Source organism: Mesoplodon bidens, assembly GCF_964165515.1.
Source record: "Mesoplodon bidens genome assembly, chromosome: 7".
NCBI lineage: Eukaryota > Metazoa > Chordata > Mammalia > Artiodactyla > Ziphiidae > Mesoplodon > Mesoplodon bidens.
The window spans coordinates 77,702,187-77,714,398 of record NC_138164.1 but is presented as its reverse complement, the minus strand read 5'-3'; the positions used below and the strand labels follow the sequence as shown (position 1 = coordinate 77,714,398).

General features: G+C 37.0%; 1 protein-coding gene across 1 annotated transcript in view; it reads right to left on the bottom strand.

Annotated features, from left to right (window-relative positions):
• The window catches only part of FAT3 (FAT atypical cadherin 3), a gene marked incomplete at its 3' end in the record, with an annotated part of 711,881 nt that overhangs the window by 287,744 nt on the left and 411,925 nt on the right, over positions 1-12,212 (bottom strand). The window lies entirely within an intron of this gene.

The window sequence follows — 12,212 nt, the reverse complement described above, 5'->3', positions numbered from 1 at the left end:
CCTAGAGCTCATGTAAATACATTCCCTGGTTGACTGGGAAGAGATATTCTGGGATAAAAGGCAGAGCTAAATTTTGTAGTCAAATTAGGAAGTAGTTTTCAAGGTCAAGCCTTGATTTAGGATGGTACATGCTATGGACTACATGATTGTGATCCTCCCTAAATTCATATGTTGAAACCCTAATGGCTAATGTGATATTTGGAGATGAGGTCTTTGGGAGGCAATTAGGTCATGAGGGTGGAGCCCTCATGATGGGATTAGTGTCCTTATAAAAAAAGCCTCCTTCCTCTTTCTGCTCTCCATCATGTGAGGGTATAATGAGAGGACGGCTGTCTGCAAACTAAGAAGAGAGCTCTCACCAGACACTGGATCAGTTAGCACCTTGATCTTGGACTTCCCAGCCTCTAGAACTGTAAGAAATAAATGTTTGTTGTTTCAGCCATCAAGTTTATGGTATTTTGTTACAGCAGCCTAAAAAGACTAAGGCAGTGACAGAGGGAACAAAAAACAATACAAAAAATCAAATAAAAATGTCTTTTAAAGAAATAAACACAATGGACTCAAACTTCAATTAAAAATGTGCACTGCAAGAAGAATTTAAAAAAATAATGCAATGTTGAGAGTGTAGTAAATAAAAGAAAGAAACCAACTAACATTTTCCCTCGTTAGCTGAGGAGATAGTATGATTAAAATTTGGTTTAAAAAAATAAAGCTAAGCTAAGATTTTTGTTACAGGAAGCTACTGAAGAGAAAGGTAAAAAAATTAAACATGTAGCTTAAGTCAATATAAAATTTATACTATTGAGATTTCTGTGTCAAAGCACAGACTGCATAGAACAACTAGGCAAAAGATTGAGAAGGAAATAGAAGACTTGAACAATACTATAAACTAACTAGGCCAAAGAGACATCTATATATCACTCAGCAACAAATTACATTTTCTCAAGAACACATGGAACAGGATAGATTGTGGATAGGCCATAATACAAGACTCAATAAATTTTAAAAGATTAGAATCATGCAAAATACATTCGCTGACCACAATGAAATGAAATTAGAAACCAATAATAAAAGGAAGTTGTGGGACTCCTCATGTATGTAGAAATTAAACACACTTCTAAATAACCCATGAGTCAATGTAGAAATCACAAGGGAAATGAAAAATACTTTGAGATAAATGAAACCAAAAGTATGACATACCAAAACGTATGAGATGCAGCTAAATCAGTGCTTAAAGGGAAATTTATAGCTGTGCATGACTGTATTTAAAAAGAGTAAAAATTTCAAATCAATAACCTACACTTCCACTTTAAGGAGCTGGAAAAAGAAGGGAAAAGTAAACCTAAAGCAAGTAGAAAGAAAGAAATAATAAAGAAGATAGTGGGAATACCAAAATAAAAAATATAGACCTGGGGCTTCCCTGGGCAGTGGTTAAGAATCCACCTGCCAATGCAGGGGACACGGGTTCGAGCTCTGGTCCAGGACGATCTCACGTGCCACGGAGCAACTAAGTCAGTGTGCCACAACTACAGAGCCTGTACTCTAGAGCTCACAAGCCACAGCTACTGAGCCTGTGTGCCACAACTACTGAAGCCCGTGGGCCTAGAGCCCGTGCTCCACAACAAGAGAAGCCACTCCAATGAATGAGAAGCCCACGCATCACAATGAAGAGTAGCCCCCACTTGCCACAACTGGAGAAAGCCCACGTGCAGCAACAAAGACCCAATGCAGCAAAAATAAATAAACAAAAATAAATAAATAAATAAAAAAATAAAAAGCAGGAGTCTTAAAAAAATATATAGACCTATAATAAGTAGAGAGACTGAATTAATAATAATTATTTAAAAAAATCTTCCCCTAGGGCTTCCCTGGTGGCACAGTGGTTGAGAGTCCGCCTGCCAATGCAGGGGACATGGGTTCGTGCCCCAGTCCAGGAAGATCCCACATGCCACGGAGCGGCTAAGCACGTGAGCTATGACCGCTGAGACTGTGCGTCCGGAGCCTGTGCTCTGCAACGGGAGAGGACACAACAGTGAGAGGCCCATGTACCGCAAAAAAAAAAAAAAAAGAAACAAGAATCTTCCCCAAAATAAAAGCCCAATTTCAGATGGTTTCATTGGTGAATTCTACCAAACATTTAAACATGAATTAATTTCAAATCTTCACAAACTCTTCCAAAAAATATGGGAGAAGGGAACACTTCCCAACTCATTATACAGCATTATCTTGATGCCAAAACTATCATAAGAAAACTACAGACCCATATCTCTTATAAATATATATGCAAAAATTCTCAACAAAATATTAGCAAACTGAATCAAGCAATGTCTAAAAGGGATTATACAACATGTTGGGCTGGGATTTATCCCAGAAATAGAAGGTTGGTTTGACATCTGATAATTAATATAATATTCTATTTCAATAGACTAAAGAACAAAAACTACATGACTATACTAATAGATTCAGAAAAAGTGTTTGACAAATCCAACACCCCTTTCATGAGTAAAACACTAAACAAATTAGGAATATAAGGGGACTTCCTCAATTGATAAAAGGCATCTGAAAAATCCCCACAGCTAACATAATATGTAATGGTGAAAGACTGGATGCTTTCTCTCTAAGTTCAGGAATAAGACAAGGATGTATGTTCTTGCCACTTCAATTCAATATTGTACTGAAGGCTCTAGCCAGGGCAATTAACCAAAAAAAAAGAAATAACAGACATCAAGTTTGGAACAGAAGAAACAAAACTACCTCTATTTGTAGATGACATGATCTTGTATATAGAAAACCCTGAGAAATACAAAAAGAAACATTAGAGCTAATGAGTTCAGCAAGGCTGTAGGGTACAAGATGAATACACAAAAATATCAATTGAATTTATATGCACTAACAATGAACAATCCAAAATGAAATTAAGAAAGTAATTCTATAGGAGCCCATAGCATCAAAAAGAATGAAATCCTTGGAAATTAATATAACAAATAATTAAGTCATACATACAAGTGTGTGACTTGTACTCTGAAAACTACAGTGTTGTTGAAGGAAATTAAGACAAATAAATGTAAAGATATCCCTTGTTCATAGATCACAAAACTAAATACAGTTAAGATGGCAATACTCCCCAAATTGACCTAGAGATTCACACAATACCCACAAAATCTCAGTTGGCTTTTTCTTAAGAAATTAACAAGCTAATAATAAAAATTCACATGGAAATGCAAGGGACAAAATAGCCAAAACAATCTTGAAAAAGAAGAAAATATTTGGATGAGTCAGTCTTGCTGATTTCAAGGCTTACTATATAGCTACAGTAATCAAAACAGTGTGGTACTAGCCTTAAGATAGATGTATAGTTCTATGGACTACAATTGAGGGTATAGAAATAAACACTTCCACTTACGATCAACTGATTTTCAATAAAGATGCCAAGACAATTCAAAGGAACAAAATAATCTATACAACAGATCCCTCTGGGACAACTGAATATCTACATGCAAATGAATAAAGTTGGATCTCTGCTCACATCACACCAAAAAAAAAAAGACTCAAAATGAATCATAGACCTAAATGCAAGAGCTAACACTATGTAACTCTTGGAAGAAAATACAGGATTAAATATTCATGACCTTGGCTTAGGCAAAGCCTTCTTAGATATGACATTAAAAGCATATGTGACAAAAGAAAAGAGATAAATTTAAGTTCATAAAATTTTAAAACTTTTGTTGTTCAAAAACCATCATCAAGGAGGTGAAAAGATAATCCACTGATTAGGAGAAAACATTTGTAAAGCATTTATCTGATAAAGAACTTGTATCCAGAATATCTAAAGAACAGTTAAAACTCAATAGTAAAACAACAAACAATGGCAAAGAATCTAAATGGGCATTTCTCCAAGAAAGAAATACATATCCTCAATAAGCACATGGAAAGATAGTTAACATCATTAGCCATAGGGAAAGGCAAATAAAAACCACAATGAGACACTGCTTCAAACTCAGTAGAATGGTTAGAATCAAAATAAACAGATAAAGACAAGTGTTGGTGAGGAGGTAAAGAAATTGCTCATATATTGCTTATAGGAATGTAAAATGGCATAGCACCTTTAGAAAAAAATCTAGCAGTTACTCAAAATGATAAACATAAAGTAACCATATGACCACATCCACTCCTATGTATATTCCTAAAAGAAGTGACAATATATATTCACATAAAAACTTGTACATGGATTATTCATAATAACCAAAAAGTAAAAAAATCCAAATGTCCATTAACTGATGAATGGACATACAAAATATTCCATACAATGCAGTATTATTCTGCAATAAAAAAATGAAAAACTGATACATGCTACAACACAGATAATCCTTGAAAACATTATGCTAAGTGAAAAAAGCTACTCATAAAAAACCGTATATTATATGATTTTATTTATATGAAATGTCCAGAGTAGGCAAATGTATAAAGACAGAAAGTAGATCTGTGGTTGTCAGAATCTAGGAGGATTTGAGGGAGGTAGGGAATGATTGACAATAGGTACAGGGTTTCATTTTGGGGTGATGAAAATGTTTTAAAATTGGTTGTGGTGATGGGTGTACAACTCTGTCAATGCACTAAAAATGATCGAATTGTACAATTTAAAAATAAACAAACAAGGCACATATTTCATCACTCATTTTATTACTATCAGCTTCTCAGTTAAGCTGTCTGATACATTGATGAAGGAAGTTCTTAGGGAGTCAGCTGCCTCATTTTCCTTGGCCAGTTCCCAAGTAGAGGCTGAAAGGTTGGGTTTGGAGAGTAACCCCAAAGGATTAATGAGAGAGGAGAGTTGATGGGTCCTTAAATATGAGTATTGTGTGTATGTGTGTATATATGTGTGTGTGATGTGCTCATGGGATTTTCAAAAATGAGTACTGAAAAATAGTGATTAAAAGAGGAGTTAGAACCATTTTTTCTTCTCATTGCTTTTTAAATCAATCTAAAGTTGGTTTAGAATTTAATTGTGTTATTTTAAAACAGTTCATTTTTTACACTTAATTACTTTCAAACTTGATTATTTTCACCTTCAATAAAGTTGTTTTAAAATGAACTCTCTGGTTTTCTTGTTTTTTAGATTTTAAATTTATTTACTCATTTATTTATTTATTTATTATTTATTTTTGGCTGCATTGGGTCTTCGTTGCTGTGCACAGTCTTTCTCTAGTTGTGGCACGTGGGGGCTACTCTTTGTTGTGGTGTGCGGGCTTCTCATTGCGGTGGCTCCTGCTGTTGTGGAGCATGGGCTCTAGGCACGTGGGCTTCAGCAGTTGTGGCACATGGGCTCCGTAGTTGTGGTGCACAGGCTTAGTTGCTCCACAGCATGTGGGATCTTCCTGGACCAGGGCTCGAACCCGTGTCCCCTGCATCGGCAGGCATATTCTTAACCACTGTACCACCAGAGAAGTCCCTCTGATTTTCTTAAGTCCTAAATAGAATAGCTAGAAAATTCCACAAGTGAGGAAAAGGGAAGAGGTTAAGAAGTAACAACTGTGAATGACCTAGTCTGGTGACTTCCAAAGTCTTCCTGACCGAAGAAGGCCAAGAGACATTATTCTAGAAAAACATTAAGACCAACAAAACAGAAATGCTGCACATATAGACCCTATTATATACTCCACATGAGCTGCAGGAAACTTTTACCTTAGAATCCAAGAAGGTGATCCTTGAGTTTGATAATAGGCTATGATTTTCATTTAAAGAACTTTAGTGACTCTAAATATAGGAGATACTTTCAGTAGGTAAGTAAAGTTTACTCCATGACCCCATCCTACTTTTTAGCTTTGTTACTCAGTCTCTTCCTCCCAACACCTGCATAATACACATTCATGCTTAACGGAAACGTCACTATTTCTCACACATCTACCCACCTATGTGCCTTAGCTTATACTCTTCCCTCTGCCTATAGTGCCTCTTCAGGGTTTTATCTTCACCTATCAAAACTGCACCATCCACCAATGAACCTATCTACGCAGCAGAAACAGACTCACAGACATAGAGAACAGACTTGTGGTTACCAATGGGGAGGGGGCTTGGGAGAGGGATGGATTGGGAATTTGGGGTTGGTAGATGCAAACTACTACATATAGAATGGATAAACAACAAGGTTCTACTCTATAGCACAGGGAACTATATTCAATATCCTGGGATAAAGCATAATGGAAAAGAACATAAAAAAGAATGTATATATTTGTATAACTGAGTCACTTTGCTCTACAGCAGAAATTAACAGCTACACTTCAATAAAATATAAATTGAAAAAAAAAAGACTTCAGCCATCGTTCAAGTTCTGTCTTCAATGCCACTGTCTTTTAGGAAGCATCTTCTGATTTCTCCAATCAGTGCCATCTCTCCCACCTGTGAACTTTACATAGCACTTCCTTTGAACATATCTTATTTAATTTTTTTTCTTATTTAATTTTTTTTTTTTTGCGGTACACGGGCCTCTCACTGTTGTGGCCTCTCCCATTGCAGAGCACAGGCTCTGGATGCACAGGCTCAGCAGCCTTGGCTCACAGGCCCAGCCGCTCCATGGCATGTGGGATCTTCCTGGACCGGGGCAGTAACCCGTGTCCCCTGCATCGGCAGGCGGACTCTCAACCACTGCGCCACCAGGGAAGCCCTTCTTATTTAATTTTATGTCACAGAAAGTATGTACTTAAATTGTCCCTACACTAGAATTTAAGTTAGCAATGGATTTGGTTCAGAACAGGCTCTCAAATATTTGTGAAATGAGAAAGAACGCCATCGCTTCTCTCTGACATGATCGATGTCATTTCTCTTCAGTCAATCTTTACCAATTCAATTCCCCACATCAAGACAAGCCTTCTGACAGACCTGCATATAAATCCTGGCTTAATTCAGGTAAGAGAAGTCCCTGCACTTATTTCTTACAGTTTTTCTTATCCTGCTGTGTCTATGAATATTCCCTAATTAACCAGCACTCCAAGCCCTGTTATAGTCTCCAACTTTCTCCCATTCCTCTAATTAAGAAAAAAAAAAATCCACTGGTAAAACTGATAAAACAGATTCATATCATTCTCATTATCAGGTATGGATTCAGAGTCAATGTGCAAAATGGGGGGTTTTTGTGGCGGTGGGATGGAGAGGTAAGTAACCAGTTGTCATTTTTATGGTTATTCTGAGACAAAGAGAAAACAATGGTTTAGTATAAAATTGAAATGTTTTTGTACGGAACACCTTAACAAGTAAGACAAGGGAAGAAAAATGTGGAGACATTTTCACTCTGGGTTAACTCTAAACATAGGAAAACAATAAAATAGCTAACGGTGAGTGTCTCTAATGTGCCTAGTACTGTGTGAATTAACCACTTTTCATGTATTATCTCTTTCAATCTTCAAGCTGTGCTATGAAGTAGGTCCTATCTTTCTCCCCCATTTTGAAGAGGAGGAAACTAAGACATAAAAAGTTAAGAACCTTGTTAGAGGTCACATAGTGAGAGCAAATGTGCAAGTCAAGTCCTTATGTAGTCTCAACTCTTCTATTCTTCTTTCTTCTGAGGTGTAGAGATGTTTGGTCCTTTGCAATATTTCCTGAATGACCTCTGTTGAGGCCACTGCAATTTGATCTCTTCCCTCCCCCAATTATTCCTACACCACCGAAGTATATCAAGAAACAGAAAGAAGACAGTCATTCAATAATCTTCTTATTTGGCCATTTACTAATTCTTCCTTGAATTCAGAAAAAAAAACCTCTTTGAAGATCAGAAGCCAAATAGGACATATTAGAGATCCAAAGTCAAAGAAAGAAACTAAACTGGCTTTAATCTCTCCTAATCCTGGATTTTGAAATACTCTCCAATTAAGTGTGTTCAGACAAGAACATCTCACATGAAGGATGCCAAGGACTGAGACCAGTAATAGTCTTTGCACATTTGCTCTTTTACTCCGGGGGTGAGTATCTGTGAAGTGCCTACTGTGTGTGAGGCATTGTCTTCAAGTCAGACAGACATGGTCTTTATCCAGTGAAGCTTTTAGGATGGAAGAGGGAAGCACTAAAGCAATGTCTTTAATGATATGATTTCAATTATGTTAAGTGCTCTCAAGAAATGTAGGGTGCTTTGAGATCTTAAAGAGGGGAACCTCACCTGATCTGAGATGCCAAAGACAGACTCCTCTGAGGACAAGACACTTAAACCAAGATTTCACAGGTAAAGAGAGGAATATCAGAAGCCTGTAACTTAAAAGGGAAAAGGTTTAAGAGACACTAAAAGTCTAAAAAAGAGAAATTGGGCCTAAATAGTGAACTGAAATATACAAATGATTGAACTTTAGAACATCTTTAAAAGTGTCGGTTTATTCTTTTCGAATATGTAATGTAGCATAAATAAGTGCTATTAGAGTTAGAATTACTCATTAGAATTACTCTGCAGAGTCCCATTAGTATCTTTAAAAAAATTCAAAAGATAATGTCCTTAAGAAGAATCTGTCTGACAAAAACCCATGCATAGACTAGATGCTCAGTAAATACCTCCTGTAAGAGTGACTGAAATACTCCTTCTAATATAGATTTTACAGCTATATATATGTATATATGTACATATATATATATTCTTTTTCATATTTGTTTCCATTATGGTTTATTACAGCATATTGAATATAATTCTCTGTGCTATATAGTAGGACCTTGTTGTTTTTCTATTTTATATATAGTAGTTTGTATCTGCTAATCCCAAACTCCTAATTTATCCCTCCCACCAGTTCCCCTTTGGTAACCATAAGTTTATTTAAGACGAACAAACTTTTATTTGCAGCTCTCATAACTGCTGGTTTTCACTTTTGTATCTGATCTCTAGTTTTGTTTTGTTTTTTATTCCCCAAACAAGCTTTGATACCAAAATATATTGTTTTGCCCACCATGTCACTCAGCTTAGACAGTACCTGAGCTAGAATGAGCTTTTGGCACACTTGTTTTTCATGAATGCACAAAGCAAATCCACATTCAGAATCTATCAGGGATCATGTGCTTCACTCCAAATATACACACACTCTCACACGCACAAAGCAAATACACAGAACAACCTGCAAATTCCAAACAAGTTTTAACCTACATTTACAATAATTATGAACTAGAAACTCTCCAACCCCCATTTTATGCCGCTGTAAGTGCTTTGCTATTATCAAGGAATTACTTAAAAGTTCATTTCTGCTATGGGACTTGCAGAGACACACCGTGGAACAAGGGCTGTACATAGTACATTTGAGTTCTGAAAACCAAATGAACCACAGTTAATTATTCAGTGATCACGAATAAATATCATTGGGAAAGCAAGGATGTTTTTGCTCAGTAAGTGCTCAAGGATACCTTGCTCAAAATGTATGCAAAACAAAACAGCTATGTTATAAGCAGCCACATTCATAAACATCAGACACAAAAATAAAAAATTAGGAGATATCTCTGGGGAAAGGTTTCCATTTATCTTAATGCTTTGCCTTCCTTGCTCTGTGCCACAAAGCTGTAGCCTCCGGAAGCCTGGCAACAATTTGCTTCCAGGATTTCAAAAGCTCCTGCAAAGGCAGGTTCTGAGTGTTCCCTGGCTGGCTGACTCTCTGTGGTTACTTCCACCTTCCCTGGCTGAGATGCTGTTCCCTAGGCACTGAGAACACTGCTGAGTTAGATAGGAGTTTTTGTTTTGTTTTGTTTTGTTTTGTTTTGTTTTTAATGCTGAACTCAGGACTGTATTTTCACAAAGAACATTATCTCACTATCAGGTTCTTTTTAATTCCCTGATTCTTACAAGCATAATTACCCAGGAAGGCTCCTATGCAATCAGCTAGCCCATTCGAAAAGCTATATCCTGTTTCATGATGCTGTGGGGAGAGAAGAGGTAGGCTGGAGAAGTTTTGAGGTAGGATGCAAAAGGAAGACACAGGCAGAAAATATGTAACCTGAAAATTCACATATTTCACACCCCAGCAGGATTTCTCCATTTCGTTTTCCATTAAAAGCTGAGTAATTGCAATATGAAAGCGTGAATACAGATTGAAAAGTAACAACTAACAGCATATCATTCTGTGAGGAGTTGAAAATGAAAAGTAAATTAACTGAGTGTTGGCAAGTATCAATATCTCGGTAATATAAAACCCATCAGAACTCATGTGTGTAATACTGACTCAAACAACTCACTGGAAATGGAAATAAAATGCATTAACTTAATGTCTGAAGATTTTTAAGGTCAGGGAATTGGTATTTGTTCACAGCAAAAAGGCAGTGATGACTCAGCTCCTTCAGATATATGTGAAATTTGTTACACTTATTATCCAGGTATCATTATCTTATGGTTCCTGCAGGGATCCCAGCTTTTAATTTCCTGAACACACTTAAAACCTCAATGACAATGTTAGATGTCATGGTATTTCATTTTAAGGTGAAAAAGATAAGTGTTCCAAAATGGAAGGCACTCCTTGTTTACTTGACCACATTTCTAAGGAAATTTAGGTAGATATGAGAGATGTTGGTCCAAAGCCTTATCAGGATAAAGGAAATTGGACAGGGCTATGGTAAGTGGAAACCAGTAATATTAAGGGTGACCAAATACATACTAATGTTTATCACAGATATATAGAGAACTTGCCTCACAAATGAATCAGCAAGAAAAGTAAATTACCTTTAAAATGGAAAATTGAGAAATGAGAAAATGTAAATGAGAAATTAATAATAATTTTTTGACCAATGTGACTCATGTGCCAGGAGAAGTTTATAGTAATACATGAAATATGGGGGCAATTTTAACCACATGGTATTCAAGAGGATGCTCAGCACTTGAATTGTTTATTTTAAATACATGTTTAAAATATAGTTCTGCTTGGTTAATTAGTTTAAAGACTGAACAGCAAAATAATCATTATCCCTTCATATATGCAAGAAATTCCTAAACATTTGCTTCTAAGCTAGTTTGAAAACAGTGTGGGAAGAACAGATAAAGTTCCCCAAGGAGACATAATACCCTGTTACTAACCAATTGTTATATTCAAATGTCTCTAGAAGTTAGTTTTAAAAATCAGTGTAATTGCTACCATGTTTCTTTGATCAGTGATGACAGATTAAGGCAGCTAGCTGCACTAGAGCAAGTCATTTTCCCCCTCTCTTAGTTTCTTCTGTCAGCAGCCACCCTACCCTGCTTCCAGGCTGGTGAGGAAGAGGTGAGAGAGTGTAAGAGAAATGATGGGTCTCCATGGGAAAATCTCATGAAGTAACTTTCAGCGAGTACTTTCACTGATCACCAACAAAAATTTCTAAGCATCACAGAAAATTCACATCCACCAAAAATACTAAGTGGGCTCCAAACCAAGAGATAGAAACATTACAATAGACTACTCAAGTGAAAACTAAGGTCACCAATGGGATGTGATGGTTAGATTACACATCTTCATTGCTAATGGTTGGTGGCTTGGAACAGAGAGGATGAAGATGCAGGAAGTTGCCAGGCTGCTCTGTAATCTAACAATGTGTTAGGGTCACTGTTCTACCCTCCATTTTCCCATGTCACTGTCTTAGTTGGGAAGGGGTCCCCATGGCAAACCAAATGAAATTGAAGAGAGGTATGGGTACTTCCCACCCCCACCTGCTCACAGGAACTGATTAAGAACCAGACTGGGATTGAGACAGAGCCAGGTTTGAGTCATGAGCAAATCAGTTTCCTCAACTTTAAAATGTGATTTAGGGCTTCCCTGGTGGCACAGTGATTAAGAATCTGCCTGCCAATATGGGGGACACGGGTTCGAGCCCTGGTCCAGGAAGATCTCACATGCCGCAGAGCAACTAAACCCGTGTGCCACAACTACTAAGACTGCACTCTAAAGCCCAGAAGCCACAACTACTGAAGCCCACGCACCTAGAGCCCGCGCTCCGCAACAAGAGAAACCACCACAATGAGAAGCTCGCACACCACAATGAAGAGTAGTCCCCGCTCGCCCCAACTAGAGAAAGCCCGCGCCCAGCAATGAAGACCCAATGTAGCTAAAAATAAATAGAAAAAATATATTAAAAATAAATAAAATAAAATGTGATTTAATAATGGTGACCTCAAGATTAAATTAAACCATGCATATAAAGAAGTTAGAACAACAGGCACAGAGTGCTTTACTTAACAAATGAAAAGTGCTTTTATTACTGCTATTATCATCTTCAGCAAATGGAGATGTTTGCTCACT